The sequence below is a fragment of the Xenopus laevis genome, chromosome 4L, assembly GCF_017654675.1.
Source record: "Xenopus laevis strain J_2021 chromosome 4L, Xenopus_laevis_v10.1, whole genome shotgun sequence".
NCBI lineage: Eukaryota > Metazoa > Chordata > Amphibia > Anura > Pipidae > Xenopus > Xenopus laevis.
Genome location: NC_054377.1, coordinates 137888234 through 137906050, shown reverse-complemented (window position 1 = coordinate 137906050; position 17817 = coordinate 137888234). Strand labels below are relative to the sequence as shown.

Genomic DNA, 17817 nt, shown 5'->3' with positions numbered 1-17817 from the left:
CATGTATGCGTCAAGGTGAAATGCAACATGTTGCGTCCCAACCTGCGTTTGCCGCTTACATGTGTCTCTGTGAGTATGGCCTCCTTCACAATAATTGACTGCGTCTACTCCTGCTCTCCCCTGCGGCTGAATGGAAGAAAGCGCAACGCAGGGAGCGCAGGTAAAAACAGCTGTGTGTAAGAGCCCTAAGGGAGTGATTTACCAAACTCCGAATGCCAAAGCCCGAAAACTGTGTGTATTTTTAACATAAAATCCAAATTTTTAGTGGAAAATAAAACAACAATTTTTCGGGATTTAGTATACCCCGAGGATGGAAAAAGTCAGAATCTGAAAATCCGGCATCTCAGACCTGCATACCTGCATATAAGTCAATGGGAGAATTCCCAAAGATATATTGATCTGCGCTGGGTTTCATACAATATTCAGAAGATTTCAGGGTTTTTTATAGTTTTCGGGTGGAAAATTAGAAAAATTTTGATAGACGAAGAGGAGCGCAGGTAAAAACGGCCGTGTGTAAGAGCCCTTAGAGTTATAGTTCAGCTTGGAAGCCATAGGTGGAAAACTATTTAGGTCTGGAGTAAGAGGAGCTTTGGGGATGGAAAGTCTGGGTTCAGGGATGGGATGGGGTGGTGCAGGGGGAATGGAGTGCAGCAGGGATAATGAGGAAGAAGGGAATAGAATTGGAAGAGATGTAGTGGGAATGATAGAGAGAGACAGGGAGGGAGGGCTGGAGTAGGGAGAACAGAGGGGAAGGAGACAGAGAGACAGAGGGATTGAGAGTAGTAGCTGCAGCAGCAGAGAACAAACACACGCACACACACCTGCAGCACTGGGGCAGCGACAGCAGCAACAGCAACAAGAGCAACAGCAGCAACAGTAGAAGGAAAAGGAGTAATAAGGGGCCGGCTCCCAGCAGGGGAGGGAAATTGGAAGCACTCAGAGAGCATCACATACACTCACATACATACACAGAGCGATCTGCAGACAGCAAGGACATCCGCAGACCCTGCAGCAGCATCAGCATCATGTTGTCCCCTACCCCCATACAGCTGAGCCTGGGATAGCACTCAACTTCCCTAGCACAGCACCCCCACCGGCACTGGGACAAGTGGGTGCTGCACCCTCAGGGGGTAAGTCTATTAAGGGATTTGTTTTGTTTGTGTTGCTTGTTTTTCCATTGCATCATCATGTGCTCTAGTGGTTTCCTGCCTGGGAATGGGAGGGAAGTGAAGTGGTTACAGTTGTACTGGAAAGCTGCTCTTAACCCCACTGGGAAGGGTCAAGCAGGAACAGCACCACTGCTTTATAAACCTTCAAAGCCCCTTTGGCTGGAATCCTTCTTGGCACTCATGGAGTTAAATGATATTGCTCAGCGGTGATCACTGATACACTTAACCCCTGCCTGACTCATTAGAGAACATCAAGAGTGGGTGCTGTGAGGTTGGCAGTTATTGATGGCTGAATATTACAGGTGGGTCAAATCAGTGATATTGTTGTTTTTTTTTGGGGGGGGGGGTTTTAATAAGATCACCAAAATATTGCCCTGCCTTCACCAATGATTGCTGGTCGATCTGAAGATTTTAACTCTTGCCTTGCTGTCGAGGTGGTGTTGTGTACTGTAAGATGCTGCAGTGTTGACATGGTTGAGGACAGATACTGAGGTCTAGGTGATAATCTCAACCATATTGGGTATTTGATTGAGGACCATCTCGGCTTGTAGGGACAGAGTATTGTCCTACCGCTCCAGTGGGTCACTAATAGATTGTAACCCCTGCCCTGTTGATTGCAAGAATGTAAGTGGGTGCCGTGTCCCCATGAGGGATGGAGAGGTGTTAGTAATTTATGACTGAATGTGACAGGTACCGCTGCTCAAAATATTGGCACTTATATATATAAATATTTTATATCACTTATTGACCCCTAACCCCTGCCCTCCTGAGTGGGCGCTACCTCTGAGTAATATAGTGGTATAATAAGATGATAGCTGAATATGTCTCAATGCTGAATTAACATTTGTTCTGCTGATGAGAAGACAAATGAGTATTGTTGTGCCTTCTTAGGTGATACAGTGGAGTCTTTGATGGTTTAATTTGACTCCGGGCTGGAGGGATCATCCACTAAATTATTATCCTATCAGTGATCCTATATGTATTAACACTACACTAGGTGCTGTGCTGTAGTTCTTTCAGTCATTAATGGCAGGAGACAAAACATGGGGACTAGAGGGGCTCAGCTCCCCAGAAGGGTATTGCGGTGTCCCTCGCTGCAGTTGGTGTATGCAGGGAAATCAGATTGCAGCCTGTCACCAGCAGCTGAGCATTTAAAGGCTTTGCTCCAGTATGTGATTATTCCTGTGAAATAAGTCGGGGAGGCTGTGCGAGCGTGAGGAAATGTTCATTCTTCCAAAGCTGGGAGATTCTCTTTTTTTTATTTTTTTAAATGCATTGAAAATAACCAGGGTTGAGGGGTTACTTCCAGAAGTGATAACATAATGGGAAAGGATGGGGGGCAGCGCAAGCCTTTCCTATAAGGACTGGACTGGCATAACTAAGTGCATGTAATCAGGCTCTATATCTCAGCCAAACCATTACCCAACATGTAGCCTCCCATGAGCAGGCTTTCAGGGGGTGCTGGGAAATGTAACTGTAGTCATCAATTATCAACTGTCATCTTAAATGGGTTCTGACTATTAAAACCAATAACCCTTTATTTTCTCATTTGCTGCAAAGGCAAACACAGACACAAGTTACTTATCATTATTAGAATATGGTGCAAATTAGAGGGGCAGAGAGGCAAGGGAGCCGTGCAATTAACACCCGAGATGTATATACACAGCAGAGGTCTTCTCTCCAGGGGTTCCCTTTGCATATTGCACCTATGCATGCACCTGATTTTCACCTAATATATTGCATGAGACTAGCCCTGCTGACATAGTTTGCCCTCCATTGAGGCCAGCATAGTGAAACCAATTGGTTGTGTGCAATTTACCAACGTGAAAGGTTAAATGATGAATCCTCCTTTATTAAAGGGTTAACCAATTTTAAATGCTTCAAGGAATGAACCTCCCTTAACCCTTATAATTGCATCCTTGCCCAAAGCATGGTCTCCATTAGGGGGCAGAGAGGGCATACGTCTAGAACTCACAGCAATATAGGGGCTCCTTGGGAGAACAATGATGATCAAAACTTAAAGGACAAGTGTATAAATTAGAAATATCCTATGGTTGACCCTTCAGCTCTTACTAAACTGCAGCTCTTAGAATATCGGTATGGAGTTTACCAACAGTTGGAGTGCACCTGTTTCATGATCTGTAACTCTTGCTCTAGGCTAAAGAGCTTACATTTACAATGGGAAATACCTGCTCTCTTTGCATACACTCCACATTCTGATGCAATGCTTTCACTGGAGAAGCTGCATTGTTTGGCCATGCCAGGGCAGCCAATCCATCAGTATGCGTAAGCACTTTATAAAGCTAATGCTTCCCCTATTGTAGAGTTATCTAGTGTACTATATAGAGGTCACCGCCTGGCCATGCACTGCTGCCTCGCATTAACGCTTGTGCTGCCGTTGCAGGGCCAGGGACTGTTTGCTGCCAGAATAGCAAATGCGAGCGGATCAGTTCATTGCGGCTGAAATACAGTTCAGCACATTCTGTGGAGTAATTGCTGCCAATATGTAAAATTGCAATTATTTCCAGCCAGCACTACTTTGTAAAGAAGCCATTCTGAGCCAGGCATAGACATAGGGCAATGGGAAGGGGCAAGGGCACAAAATTGGCGCATTAGCTGAATAATTTAATGAAATAGGCTTTTCTGCTATATAGTAGGATTTTTTTTTATTCTCCCTTATGGCACAAGGCATTTTGCTATTCAAGGGACCTGAGCAAATGGCTTCAGTTCCTGTTCTGCTTCATGCAGGTTCTGCATTAAATGCATTAAAGGCAACATCATATATTATAAAACACTCCAGTGCATATACATTTTCTACACCTATTGTATGTGCAGGCAATGGAGTTATATGCAATGTAATGATTTCCTTGGGATATGGGAGGATTCTGGTTTTATTCAGTCCTGCAAAATATTTATCGCTTTGTCGGTCCATAAATAGACAATATACCCACCGAGCGGGTTGATGACATGTGCTTCCAAGTGCATTTGTGTCTCAATGTAAAGAAATAAACCTCGTGACCTTGAAAGCTTGTCTGCTCATTATTTCATTATAGGAAACCGCCAGTGTAGTTGCTTATTCTTACCTGGCACAGGTATCGGTCAGTCTGGAAGGCAGTATAACTGCCCCTAGATTAATGAGCTGTATGTAAAAAGTCATTTTAAGGCCAATGCCCTGTCTATAAATGATTCCTAAGAGTCATTGACTTGTTAATAAAGCGTCCCAGCCTGTTAGTGCCAAGTCCTGACAGGACATTTGATGTTCATGACCTGCTTTCTCGCTCGCAGTAGCCCAGTTATTTCTTTACGTTACGTAAACACCAAACAATAAACAAGAGAGTATTGTTCCTGTGTGTGTTATTTGGACTGAATACAGGGAGCTGGGAACAGACATGACCTTGGGGTATTCCAGGCAACAGATCAGCCAAATTGATGGTAACTGTACAGATGTCTTCATAGTATTTCTATTAAAGCCACCCTGCAGCCCTCCAGATATTGCTCAACTTCAACTCCCACCATACCACTGACAGCCTTCCAGAGTCTTTATTTTTCAAGAACAATGCTTGCATGCACACAGTCTTTTTTAGGCTGCCATGCAAAAATGTTCAAGGTCACAGAGACATCAACCTTCTTGAAACTTGAATCAGAGTCCATGGCTTGACCCAACCATGTAACATGGAGTGGCAGGGGCATAACAGGCCATGCCCACAGACAAACATACTATCCAAGGCTATTGTGATACTAAACTCTATAATTAGTATAGATATGGGCATATATATATAAATATACTTTATGTTAGGGTATGGAGGGGTGTGTGTATGGATGCTGGGTTTCATTTGGAGGGGTTGAACTTTGTCTTTTTTCAACCCAATTTAACTATGTAACTATGTAACTTTGACTTGTTATGCCCCCTACTTATCTGAAGGGCAATTAGGTCATTTTGAAAAGCTGCTTTTGTGGTCGCGTCGTGTCCTTGGAGGGAGTCAAAATAGGCCCTGGCATTCCATTTACAGAGAAGTCCAAACAGACCCCCCCACCAGCCCAATAAATAATGACTATGGCATCTTACAGCAGCCCCTCTGGCATTTGCCAGAACCCACAGATTGATTGGAGGCACCATAAGTGGCAACTACAAGGCTTTCAGGAAATGTGCAAGTACTGTGTATGCCTTGAGTCTTCTTACTTTTAGGAACAAATGCGTCCTGCAACAAGGGTACAAAATCTTCAAGGAATGGTCCCAGCTTTAGTTTGAAACCCCCTCTCCCCCAGTACCTGACGAATGTATCAAAATATGTGCAGAAAACATACAAGGTTCTGTTGGTGAGGAGCCAAGGCCCCCATTTTATTGCAACTTTATTGCAGTGGTTATTGGTCCAGGTGGTGGGACAATTCAGAGTGATAACATCAGATGACCTTGGAGCCACCTGTGCCAACATGACCGTGAGCTCTTGTCCAATGGGATTTTCCAGCTGATCCTTGAATGATATTGCTCAGGGAGGCTGTTGTTGTATCAATAGCATGACGTCTTGATCAGGAGGCAATATTGACCTGAGTATGACCAGCTTGAGACTAGAGAAGGGGTAAGAGAGAGAGAGAGAAAGAGAGAGAGAGGAGAATGAGTTGTTCAGTATTCATTTGAATGCATGTACAGTCTGCCCCGTGGCTCGGAACACTATCTTGTTTGACCTCTTCAGGGCTGCAATCTGGATCAATATTTCTACTTTGATTATAGCTCACCCAGGTAAGTTAGTGCTTGGGAGCAGAAGGGCATGACTTAAAGCTACTGCAACTCCTGGTGCCTTCTATTGGCCCTGGAAATGCCAGTCCCAGTTACTCTGTATGGCCATGTTAAGAGCTGTATATATGGATAGATAATTTAAAGGGGCAGCTCACCTTCAAGTTATCTTTTAGTATGTTATAGGATGAAATGTTCTTAGCAACCTTTTATTAACTGGCCTTGTTTTTTTTAATTATTTGTCTTGGTCATCTGCAGCTTGTACAATGCTTGTTTTGTTTTAAAGGGGGTCACTGACCCCAGCAGCCATTGCTCTGAGAGGCTATAACTTTATTGTTATTTTTAATTACTTATCTAATCAGGCCCCTCTCCTATTCATCTTCCTGTCTCTCATCCACACCATTACTTGGTTGCTAGGGTAAATTGGACCTCGGTAACCAGATAGCTGCTGAATGCCAGTCTGAACAGCTGCTGAACGAAAAGCTACGGCAGTCAGATTGTGCAAGAGTACATTAATGTGAAATCATTATACATTTATGGATCAATTTACACCAGAAATCCTTTTCCTGGAAAATGCGAGCGCCATGATCCTATGGGGCAATGTCTTTTATTGTGTACAGTGAGGCCTCCGGCAAGGTAATTAACTCATTTTATGGCACAAGTGCAGTATTTTTATTGATGTTTTTACAGGAAGTAACAACAAACCAATCAAAAATGTAATAAAATTCTCCCGTAACATGCCACCCTGTGACAATAAAAATAAAGGCTTAGGTATGGGACCTGTTATCCAGAATGCTGAGGACCTGGGGTTTTAAGGATAACAGATCTTTCCATAATTTGGATCTTCATACCTTAAGTCTACTAGAAAATCATGTAAACATTAAATAAACCCAATAGGCTGGTTTTGCTTCAAATAAGGATTAATTACATCTTAGTTGGGATCAAGTACAAGCTACTGTTTTATTATTACAGAGAAAAAGGAAATCATTTTTTAAAAAATTTGAATTATTTGAAAATGGAGTCTATTACTGGATAAAGGGTTTCCAGATAATGGATCCCATACCTGTAATAGAGACACCATGTTGAGATCTGCTAATCCCCAAAAGCACAGTGGAACCCCTTTTTCCTGCAGGGAAAGTCAGAAAAGCCTTGCTGGGCACTGAATAGTTAATACCCTGGTTCTGAATAACGTCACAGCGTATCTATGAGTTTCCAAACTATAGCCGGTATATGTTCTATTATGCAAAGCCGCTTGCAAAAGCCCAGCACACAAAGACTAGGCACAATAGTGACATTCTCCATTCATACCAATGAATTAATCACAGCCATAATGAGCTAAAAGTATGTGCGGCAATACACCGGGGGTATGCACTAGTACATTATTGTATAAAAATTACACACAAAGAGCCATATTGGAGCAGGACCCCCTTCTGTGCTTTTCTTCCCATCACTATCAATAAGTGTTTTGAGGCCCGAGGTGCTTCAGGTAAAGGGGTTACGCATTCCATTAATGTAACAAATTGCATTACCAATGGGCTTTCCCATAGGGAAGTTGTAATATATCTCTATATTTTTTTTTTAAAGGGACACTCCATTGTAAAATGTCCCTTTAACCATTTGACTGCCAACTCCATTGAGTCTACATCTGTAACACATTTCAGAGTGCCAGAGGATTCTACATTCTTGGTTCCATTATTTTCTTGTATTGGTTATTAAGGAGAACTAAACCCTAAAAATGAATGTGGCTAAAATGATCCAGGAATGATCCAGGACTTCACAGGGGGTCATCATCTTGGAAAGTGTCTGTGACACTCACATGCTCAGTGGGCTCTGATTGGCTGTTGAGAAGCTAAGCTTAGGGCTCGTCACTAATTATCCAGCAGAAAATGAGCTTCCCCTGTAATATAAGCTGATGCTACAGGTTTGCTGATTATTAAATTCTGATGCTAATCGCACTGGTTTCTGTGTTGCCATGTAGTAATTATCTGTATTAATTACGAATCAAATATTAGGTAAAGAGTAAAGAATGACCCAAAAAGTTGCACCACCCCATTCATTACATCATGAATCCCATGAACCAGGGAAGTAAAACTTAACCTTTATTGGTATGTACTAAAAATAGACCAAGGGTGAAAAATCAAAAAGTGATTTAAAATTACAAAAAGGGGGAACTCATATTTTGCTGGGTTAGGTAGTTTGCCCCAAATGCTTGATAATTGATCGTATACCAGCTTAGTAGGATCATATCAGAAGCATAACCATGGGGTTTATCTAGATACAGTTCCTAGAGTTGTAGCGAAATGGCAATAGTGCTGGCACTCAATTCCCCAAAGGGTTAAACTGCTCGTGAGTGCCAAACGATAAAAAATATATATACACAAAGTAGGTCGATTGAGGATAAGCCGTAGGTATCCCCTGCACACCATTTATGTGTTTTTGACCGGTGGAAGGTGCTTCACACTCCTCTTTTTTGATATTATTAATTACTAATCAGCCTTATATTGTGACATTTCTATTCTATGTGTACTGTATATTGTGAGTGGGTCCTTAAGCTCAGTAAGTGACAGCAGCACAGAGCATGTGCAGTGAATCAGCAGAAAAGAAGATGGGGAGCTACTGGGGCATCTTTGGAGACACAGATCTTTACTGCTAAAGGGCTGTGGTTGCCTTGGGCTGGTACAGAAGCACAAAACATAATGTACAACATTTCTAGCTAAGCTACTTCTTTAGTTAAGCTTTAGTTATCCTTTAAAGGGAAACAAAACCGATAAGTTGGGGCAAGAAAAGAAGACATAATGGGGATGGGGGTCAAAATGAGAATAGGAAAAAGTTGTGGGTGAGATAGAAGGGTTCAGTAAAAGGAAAGAGACAAAGGAGGAAAAGAAAAGGAGAGTGGAAAATATTTTGAAGGGAAGGTCACTGGCTTTATGTGGGTTTATCCAGGGTCCGACTGGACCAGCAGAAAACCCAGTGGGCCCCAAACCTCATGGGCCCCACCAACCCAGGCATGCCCCCCACCAGGACTGGCAGCTGCAAATTTTTAGAAGGAGCAGAAGGCTGTACAAGGTACAAGAGGGGCTGGCAGTCCATTTCATTCAGTGCATTGGGTAAGTGGTCAGACATGCACAAGGGAGTTTGCCACTGGTATAGGAGGAATGGGACCCCCCAGTCCAACCCTGAATTTATCTTTAACTCTGCCAAAGTATGTTGCCCCCTGCTCATGTGTCCCCCCACAATCCAAAAACATACAGGCAGGTAGATTGGCTCCTTATAAAAAATAAAACTGACCCTACTGTGTGTGTGAAGGTGATCTTAGATTGTAAGCTCCACTGGAGCACAGACTGGTGGGAATGATGAATCTCTATAATTTGCTGCAGCATATGTCCGTGGTATATAAATATAATAATAAAGGCATTGGATCTCTTATCCAGAGCCCACTGTCCAGAAAAAACTCACCCAACTCGGCTATTTTGAATCTCAATCAACTAAAAATGTTAAATGAAATGTGAACACGGCAAAATCACATTCTACCTTTCCTTTCGATGGGTCTAGCAACTTTGAAAAATTCGGGGGGAAAAAAACGCTTGCATTTTGCCAAGGACTATTCCCATTGAATTCTAGATGAACTGGGCTGAATGTTTACATTCGAGTTTTATTTATTTATTTTTTTTTGCACTTAATGCATTTTGAAAATTCAAGTTCAGGTTAATATAACGTTGACAAATATGCCCCTTAAGGTGTAGTGATCCAAATTATGGAAAGATCCCATATCTGGAAAACCCCATGTCCCGAGCATTCAGAATAATAGAACCCACGGCTGTAATAATGACAATACAGGGGTTTGTCCGCCTAAGGTGCATAAGGGTTGAGCTGAATCTCCCCTGCTGAAATAAGCAACTTTTCAATTTGTTTTCATTATTTGCTGCCATACTTAAATTGATTCTCTTGCTACAAGGTGTAAGGAAAGTTTAAAGGTGTTTTGAGTTAACTGTTAGTATGATGTACAGACTGATATTCTGGGACAATTTGCGGTTGGTTTTCATTTTTTATTATTTGTGTTTTTTGAGTTATTTGGCTTTTTATTCAGCAGCTCTCCAGTTTACAATTTCAGCAATCTGGTTGCTCGGCTCCAAATTACCCTAGCAACCATGCACTGATATGAATACTTATTATTAAGTACTAAAATTAACCAATAACAATACATTTGTTGCCTTACAGAGCATTTGCTTTTTAGATGGGGTCAGTTTGAAAGTGGGTAAGAGTCAGAAGAAGATAAATAATTCAAAACTTTAAAAAAAAATCAACACTGAAGACCAATTGAAACATTTGAAATTTGTAGCCTTACAGAGCATTTTTTTTTTAGATGGGGTCAGTGACCCCGATTTGAAAGCTGGAAAGAGTCTGAAGAAAACTATGAAAGATAAATAATTAAGACTAACTGAAAAGTGGCTTAGAATTAGCCATTCTAAAACATACTTAAAGGGGTTGTTCACCTTCAAACAACTAGTTGTTATCAGATAGATCACCAGAAATAACGACTTTTTCCAATGACTTTCTATTTTCTATGTGTCACGGTTTTTCTAATATTGAAGTATAAAGTGTCATTTCTCTCCTTCTGAAGCAGCTCTGGGAGGGGGGGGTCGCCGATCCTGTAAACTGATCTAAATTGATACATTTAGTTGATACATTTCTTATCTTTGTCCCTGCTGAGCAGAATCTCTGGGTTTCATTACAGGCAGCTGTTAGAATTGATACAATTGTTGCTAATACTCCAGAGATGCTGCTGAGAAATGTATCAACTCAATGTTGCAAAATTGTAACAGGTCAGAGTCTGCACCTGAATTACTGAGCTGCCAGACTCAAACACCAGAGACACGAACATTCAACTTTAAACTTAGATTTTGGAAAAAACGTAAAAAATAAATAATGGAAAGTAATTGGAAAAAGTCATTATTTCTAGGGAACAATCTAAAAACAACTAAATTGAAAAAAGTGTTTGGAAGGTGAACAACCCCTTTAAAAGTCAACGTAAAGATGAACCACCCCTTTAAGAGCCGTTCCTAATGAATTGGGCTGATGCTGGCAAACTTTTTCTCTGTCAGTAGTGATGAGCACAATTGTTCAGCAGGCATGAATTCGCTGTGAAATTCTGCATTTCGCCATCTGTCAGGGGAAACTGCCAGAATAGCAAGTATGACCTTAAGAGGAAATGTTGGGCTACTTATACATTTACTGCTTAATATATACTATATAATATACTAAATAAAAAAGAAAGGACTATTACAATAACATACCATTTTGGAAATAAAATGATAAAGAGGGACAAAAAATTTGCCGCGCGTAGCGGATTCAAATTTGTTTGACCACGCCCATTAGTGTGGCCATACCCCCTAATTACCATGTTCATTTTACAAAATTTGAACATATTTCTGTGTTTTTTTCAGTAAGTGAGTCTAACTTCTCCCAAGGGACCTGTTATCTTATATTGTTACAATTACTTATTTGCTTATCTCAATATTGTTACAAAAGTATCTTATCTTCTGTTGCGGCTGTTCCGGGCTCTCTACCAAAAGCCAATTCAGTTAGAAACTTTGTTTCTTTTTCTGACTGTTTAGTGCAGAGAAAAACTGGACTTTCCAGTAAAAACGAGGCACTGTGGGTTGAGCTGTCAAAAGAGGGACTGTCCCTCTAAAAACGGGACAGTTGGGAGGTATGCAATAAGCTTTTTATGTTACTCTCCTATGCAAACCCCCATTCTTGTATTTCAAGCACTGTGGCAGAGCAGCATGCATCCCCTCCTTTCATTGGTGTATGTGGGAGACCAACACTCCCTATTAGCACCCCCCCCATATACCAGTGGCACAGGGAAGCGTTGGTCAGACCTGTGTCTCCCTCTCCAAAAGGCCGGCTAGTTAATTCTAATTGATGGCTAGCCACTGATCACTGTTTCATCTCCTTGCTTGCTGCTGCATTTTTTATCTGTGAATTTAAAGGGCAAATAAAGACCCAACCTGACACCATAGATTGCTAATGAGTTTGTGCTGATTGACCCTTTGTGTGCCGCGGTGTCAGTTGAGTGTAACTGCCGCTAAATTAGGGGCCAGATAATAGTAACAAATAATAGCAAATGAATCTATATGTGTCCTTGGATTAATCCTGTATACAACAAAATAATCCTTGTCCATTTTACCGTGTATATATTAAAGCAGCAGTTCACTGTAACTATCTATCTGTCTATTTATCTATTTGTGAATTACGTAAAAGCCATCATTATTAGCCATCATATAATAATCCAAATCTTTAAAAATTATTTACTTTTTCTCTGTAATAATAAAACAGTAGTTTTACTTGATCCCAACTAAGATATGATTAATCCTTATTGGAGGCAAAATCAGCCTATTGGGTTTATTTAATGTTTATATGATTTTCTAGTAGACTTAAGGCATGAAGATCTAAATTATGGAAAGATATCTGGAAAACCCAAGGTCCCAAGCATTCTGGATAACAAACCCCACACCTAAGCCCTGGGTTGGTCTAACCTGCCAAAGGATGTCATAATGGGCCCCATTCAACTCTTTCTTATTTCCACCATAAGCTCTATACCAACTGCCACTGCCTCCATATAATTGCTGCGAGAGTGGGTCCTGAATGTCAGCTGGAGGCCCAGCCCCACTGTATAAGCCAATAATACTGAGTAGGACTTTGCTTCTTGTCCCTGCTATATCTGCAACTTTATAATTTTATTTTAGCAAATTGTGATTGGTAAGGGATTTGACATAACCTAAGGCAGTGGTATTTTAAAGGGGTGTTTCACCTTTAAAGGAGAAGGAAAGGCTAAAACTAAGTAAGCTTTATCAGAAACGTCTATATGAATACACCAGTAAACCCTCAAAGTAATGCTGCTCTAAGTCCTCTGTCAAAAGAAACAGCACATTTCTTTCCTTCTATTCTATTGAGTACTCATGGGCTTCTGTATCAGACTTCCTGTTTTCAGCTTAAACCTCCAGGGCTAGAGCTTGAGCATGCTCAGTTTGCACCTCTCTCCCTCTCCCCCTCCTCCCCCCCTGCTGTAATCTGAGCCCAGAGCTATGAGGCAGGCAGGAAGTGATGTCACAGCAAGCTAATATGGCAGCTGCAATCCTAAACAAACAGAGAGATCCTCTAGAGCTGTTTACTCAGGTATGGTAAAGCATTCTTCATAATAAATATAGTGTTATAGCTTGCACTATTGAGGCAAATCTATTGCCAATAAACTGCTTTGGTAGCGTTATTTCTCCTGTAAGTAAACTTTTAATATGTTATAGAATGGCTAATTCGAAGCAATGTTTCAATTGGCCTTCATTTTTTCTTTTTCTTTTTCCTTTTGATTATTTGCATCATTTGCCTTCTTCTTCTTCTGACTCTTACAAGTTTTTAAAAGGGGGTCACTGACCCAATCTAAAAACAAATGCTTGGTAAGGCTACACTTGTTATGGCTACTTTGTATTACTCATTTTTCTATTCAGGCCTCTCCTATTTATATTCCGGTCTCTTTTTCAAATCAGTGCATGGTTGCTAGAGTAATTTGGACCCTAGCAACCAGATTGCTTAAATTGTAAACTGGATAGTTGCCAAATAGAAACCTAAATAACTAAAAAAAACACAAATAATGGAAAATGAAAACCAATTGCAAATGGTCTCAGAATATCACTCTCTTCATCATACTAAAAGCGAATTTAAAGGTCAGCAACCCCTTTAAGCACAACCAAGCAAGCCGAGTCAGTAACATCTTTATAGACGCAAGAGGGAATAAAGCAGTGTAATGGTTGCTAGGCTTTTCTCAGCAACAACAACAGCCGGAGGGTCGCAGCTTGAACCCCCCTTATGGCCAACCAGCCATTAAGAGTAATAGAAGAGCAGCTTCAGTTTTCTATAGGTGACGCCCTTACCTGATCCGGAACCATTGGCAGGTTATCAGGCTTCCGGCACCTTTGTATTTAATTTGCTTTTAATTAGCTCTGAAATAATCATGTATTTGTTTAGCTAAGCAGATGGTGTCTCATCCCTAAGGCTGTAAATCTTACAAATAAGAATATAATTTAAGTGCCTACAAGAGGCATTTGCACACACCTCCCAGTGGTCCCCATTTTCTATTAATCTTGAGGTTTTGGCTATATGGTGTTTACTGGCCTCAATTATGCCAAGTATAATGTTGGGTGTAAGTGTCTGATCAGTATCAACAGTTCTGTGCTATGTACATCAATGCTGTATTTAATGTTTCCTGGTCCTGTTAACTAGCTCCTCCCCCAGCGCATAATGTTCATGGGAGGAGCCTGATTGAATTTTTTTGGGAGGGCATGCTTTTTGGCTGGGTATCTCGGTGCCCAAGTACTTTGTCTGTGGCAGAGGCAGAGGTTAGAGGCATGGGTGGCTATTAAGCGCTATGGAATATTCACTTTAGTCACACTGTGCCCATGTTTCTACGATTATGTTTGGATTTTATTTAGACCAAACTTAGATGTAGTTGCTGCCTCGTCCCTTTAAAACCAGACTCACATGGGCATGCTGACTAAAGTGCTAGCTGCTTGGTGAAAATATGCATTTGGGCTTGGATCTGTGGTCCCCCAGGGCAGTTGCCTCTGCTTCAACTCCCCCCCCACCACACACACACCCTGATAATATTAATAATACAGTAGTAATTTCATATCAACAGTGAAATAAAACCCTACTTACTTATATTCCCCTTATACAATCTCCTTTTAACTTCGCCCAAGCAGCAGCAATGTATTGCAGCCCCGCTCATCAGCAGCACAAAGGGTTAAACAGTGATATTGATCAACCCAAATAGTTCCCACCGGGTCGGCTCATAAGAAGAGAGCGCGGTGCTTTTCCTATCCTTCTCCCAGAAAGGGGATTAGCATTTTGGGTAATGTGTTTAGCATCCGAAGCTTTTGTTTGAGAGCAAACAGATTAACAGTTGGGGAGACGGGAAACGTTGCAGCTAATCAGAGGGAAGGAGATACAGAGCAGTGAGGATTGCAGGGAGCTAATTGGGATTGCGGTACAATTAGGCAGAGACACTATAACATCATTACTTCCTCCGTCTATTCAGTGGATTAACTCTGCCTTTTACTGTTCTATAGAATGTATGTTGTGTCATGCACTATCCTAGTGATATCAGAATCCTATGTAATGAAGATAATTCCCAAAATATGCAGAATCACTTCCACTAACATACAGGCTGGTTAATTGGCCTTAATAAAACTGACCCTAGTCTGCGTGTGATTAGATTGTAAACTCCACTGGGGCAGGGACTGATGTGAATGATGTATAATCTCTGTAAAGTGTTGTGGCATATGTCAGTGCTATAGATATACTGTATGTGTATATATAGATATATATATATATATATATATAATACACAAAAGCTATGAATATCCTGTAAATTATATCCTTATAAACGGTGAGTTCTGATGTCATCAGTTATAAACGGTGAGTTCTGATGTCATTTCTGTCACATGACTAACTGAAATTTGTGTATTATAATAAATAAAGTACCCCCAGTTGTAAAATATGAGGATATTAGAAGTTACCTCGGAGTTCCATGACCTGTATAAAAACACTCGGCCTTCGGCCTCGTGTTTTTATATGGTCATGAAACTCCTCGGTAACTTATAATATCCTTATATTTTACAAGAGGGGGTACTTTATTCACTATATATTCAGTGGTAAGCAGCCGCTCTCAGTTCCGGATCTATTTTTTGTAATTGTGGGTGCAGGGTCAAATAATATAGAAAACTGTTGACATGGACCCGCACTCCAGCTTTGCAGTGCAATTGTTTTTATTTTTCACATGTTATACATCCAGATGTGAAAAAATAAAAACAATTTTATTCACTGGGTCCATGTCAACAATTTTATATATATATATATATATATATATATATATATATATATATATATATATATATATATATATATATAATATATATAGTGTCGGACTGGCCCGGCGGGATACCGGGAAATAACCTGGTGGGCCCCGACCCTTAATGGGCTCCCGCCGGGCCAGTCCCCTGTCCCGATCATATCTGATATTTTTCTATGTGCGCATGCGCGCGGCACCTTTCACTGATTCGCCGAGCTGCACCTAGACACATGCACACCGAGCAGCACGTTTGCGCATGCATGCTCGGCGGGGGGTCGGAGGGGGCCCTGAACAGTAGTCCCGGTGGGCCCCGGGCCCCCCGGTCCGACCCTATATATATATATATATATATATATATATATATATATATATATATATATATATATTATATATATATATATATATATATATATATATATGTCTGCCCATGTATTTTAACATTCTAACATCACTTAGATACAAACAGAGTTGGACTGGGCCGGTGGGCTCAGCTGACCTGCTCCTGTTGAAGCTCTGGGTACTGCTGCCTGACCTCCCCCTGGGCCTGATCATGGCCGCAAAGAGAATCCAATGTACTCACTGGGGGAGAGGGGGTGGAGGGGGGATTGCAGTGTCAAGTGGACCTCACGGCCCCAGTGGGCTCATACCACTGATTACAAGGCTACACCCCTTTTGAGTCTTTTACAAAGGGGATTGTAACACAACAGAAGAGTTATGGGAAGGTATAAGAAGGATGTTACCAGCGGGGAGACAACGGCAGGTTCAGTATAAGGAGTCGGTTAACACTTTCATAACAATTAGGGGCAAACTAGAATATTGTTTCCCTTTCGAAGGTTTTCTGTAAAAAAAAAAAAAAACTTAGCCTCTCTACCCCCCCACAACCTCTGGCAGCTGAATGGTACCAGCTCACTGTGTATCTCCATACTAGAGCCATAACATTCTTAACTAGCAATTACTGTCATTCAGATGCTTGGGGTTTTTTGGGCAAACATAGTCTTGATCCAGGCTCACTCATTTGACCCACTGAGACCTACTCATTGATCTGCATGGGATGTTCCTTAGCAGCTACTGGTGTAACCTGGAAATGACTCTGGGAGCTGGGTCATTGTGTAACCTGGATGTGATGTCACATACCCCCTAAGGAGTTACCTTGCAATATAGAGGCAAGTCCAATGTCTGGTCCTCCAGGTGTTTTCTGACATGGCTGTGAGTTATAGTTTATCCCGGCTCAGATCATGTATTTTAGCACCAGCTTTAGGTTGATCCAAAAATCAGCAGATTGAGGGAGCGAGAAAAGGTATTTTTAAACCTTTCTTCAGGAGTCGTGTGTCTCTATGGTAACCAAATGCTTTGCAAATTATTTTTATTATTCACTTATTTCATTTATTAAACAGACATTACAAATGTGTGTCAGTAAATTGCATTGCCAGTAATACATACCTGGCTAATAAAGGGAAGAGCATCCTTCTGTGTTTTAATTAAATAAAAGTAGATAAGATAATATAAAGGAAAGTATGTGACAAATACATATATATTTTTTTAAAAGAACCTGTATGAAGTTTGGCCCCTGTTATCTAAGCTGTGCTACTGAAGGATCATTCCATTCATCTCTCTGTTTCGTCAGCAGCTGGAATGTCCCACATGGCTTAACCTTTCACACAGCAGCTGTACAGGAATGGGATCTATTATCCAGAATGCTCAGGACCTGGGTTTTTTCCGGATAACATTTCTTTCTGTTATATGGATCTTCATGCCCAAGTCTACTAGACAGTCATGTAAACATTAAATACACTCAATAGGTTGGTTTTGCCTCCAATAAGGATTAAGTATATCTTAGTTTGGGTCTATTCAAGCTTCTGTTTTATTATTACAAAGAAAAAGCAAATCATTTTTACAAAATGTGGATTATTTGGATAAAATGGAGTCTATGGGAGATGGCAGTCCTGTAATTCGGAGCTTTATGGATAGTGGGTTTAGAGATAACGGATCCTATACCTGTAAATCTGAGCACT

General features: G+C 41.0%; 1 protein-coding gene across 3 annotated transcripts in view; it reads left to right on the top strand.

Moving 5' to 3' along the window:
• Positions 1–599: 599 nt before the first annotated feature.
• The window catches only part of gpr22l.L (G protein-coupled receptor 22 like L homeolog), a 200642-nt gene continuing 183424 nt past the window's right edge, over positions 600–17817 (top strand). For all 3 annotated transcript variants that reach the window (XM_041590853.1, XM_041590854.1, XM_018259104.2), the window contains exon 1: positions 600–1130. The gene's annotated coding sequence lies outside the window, so the exon portion shown is untranslated. The remainder of the gene's footprint in view (positions 1131–17817) is intronic.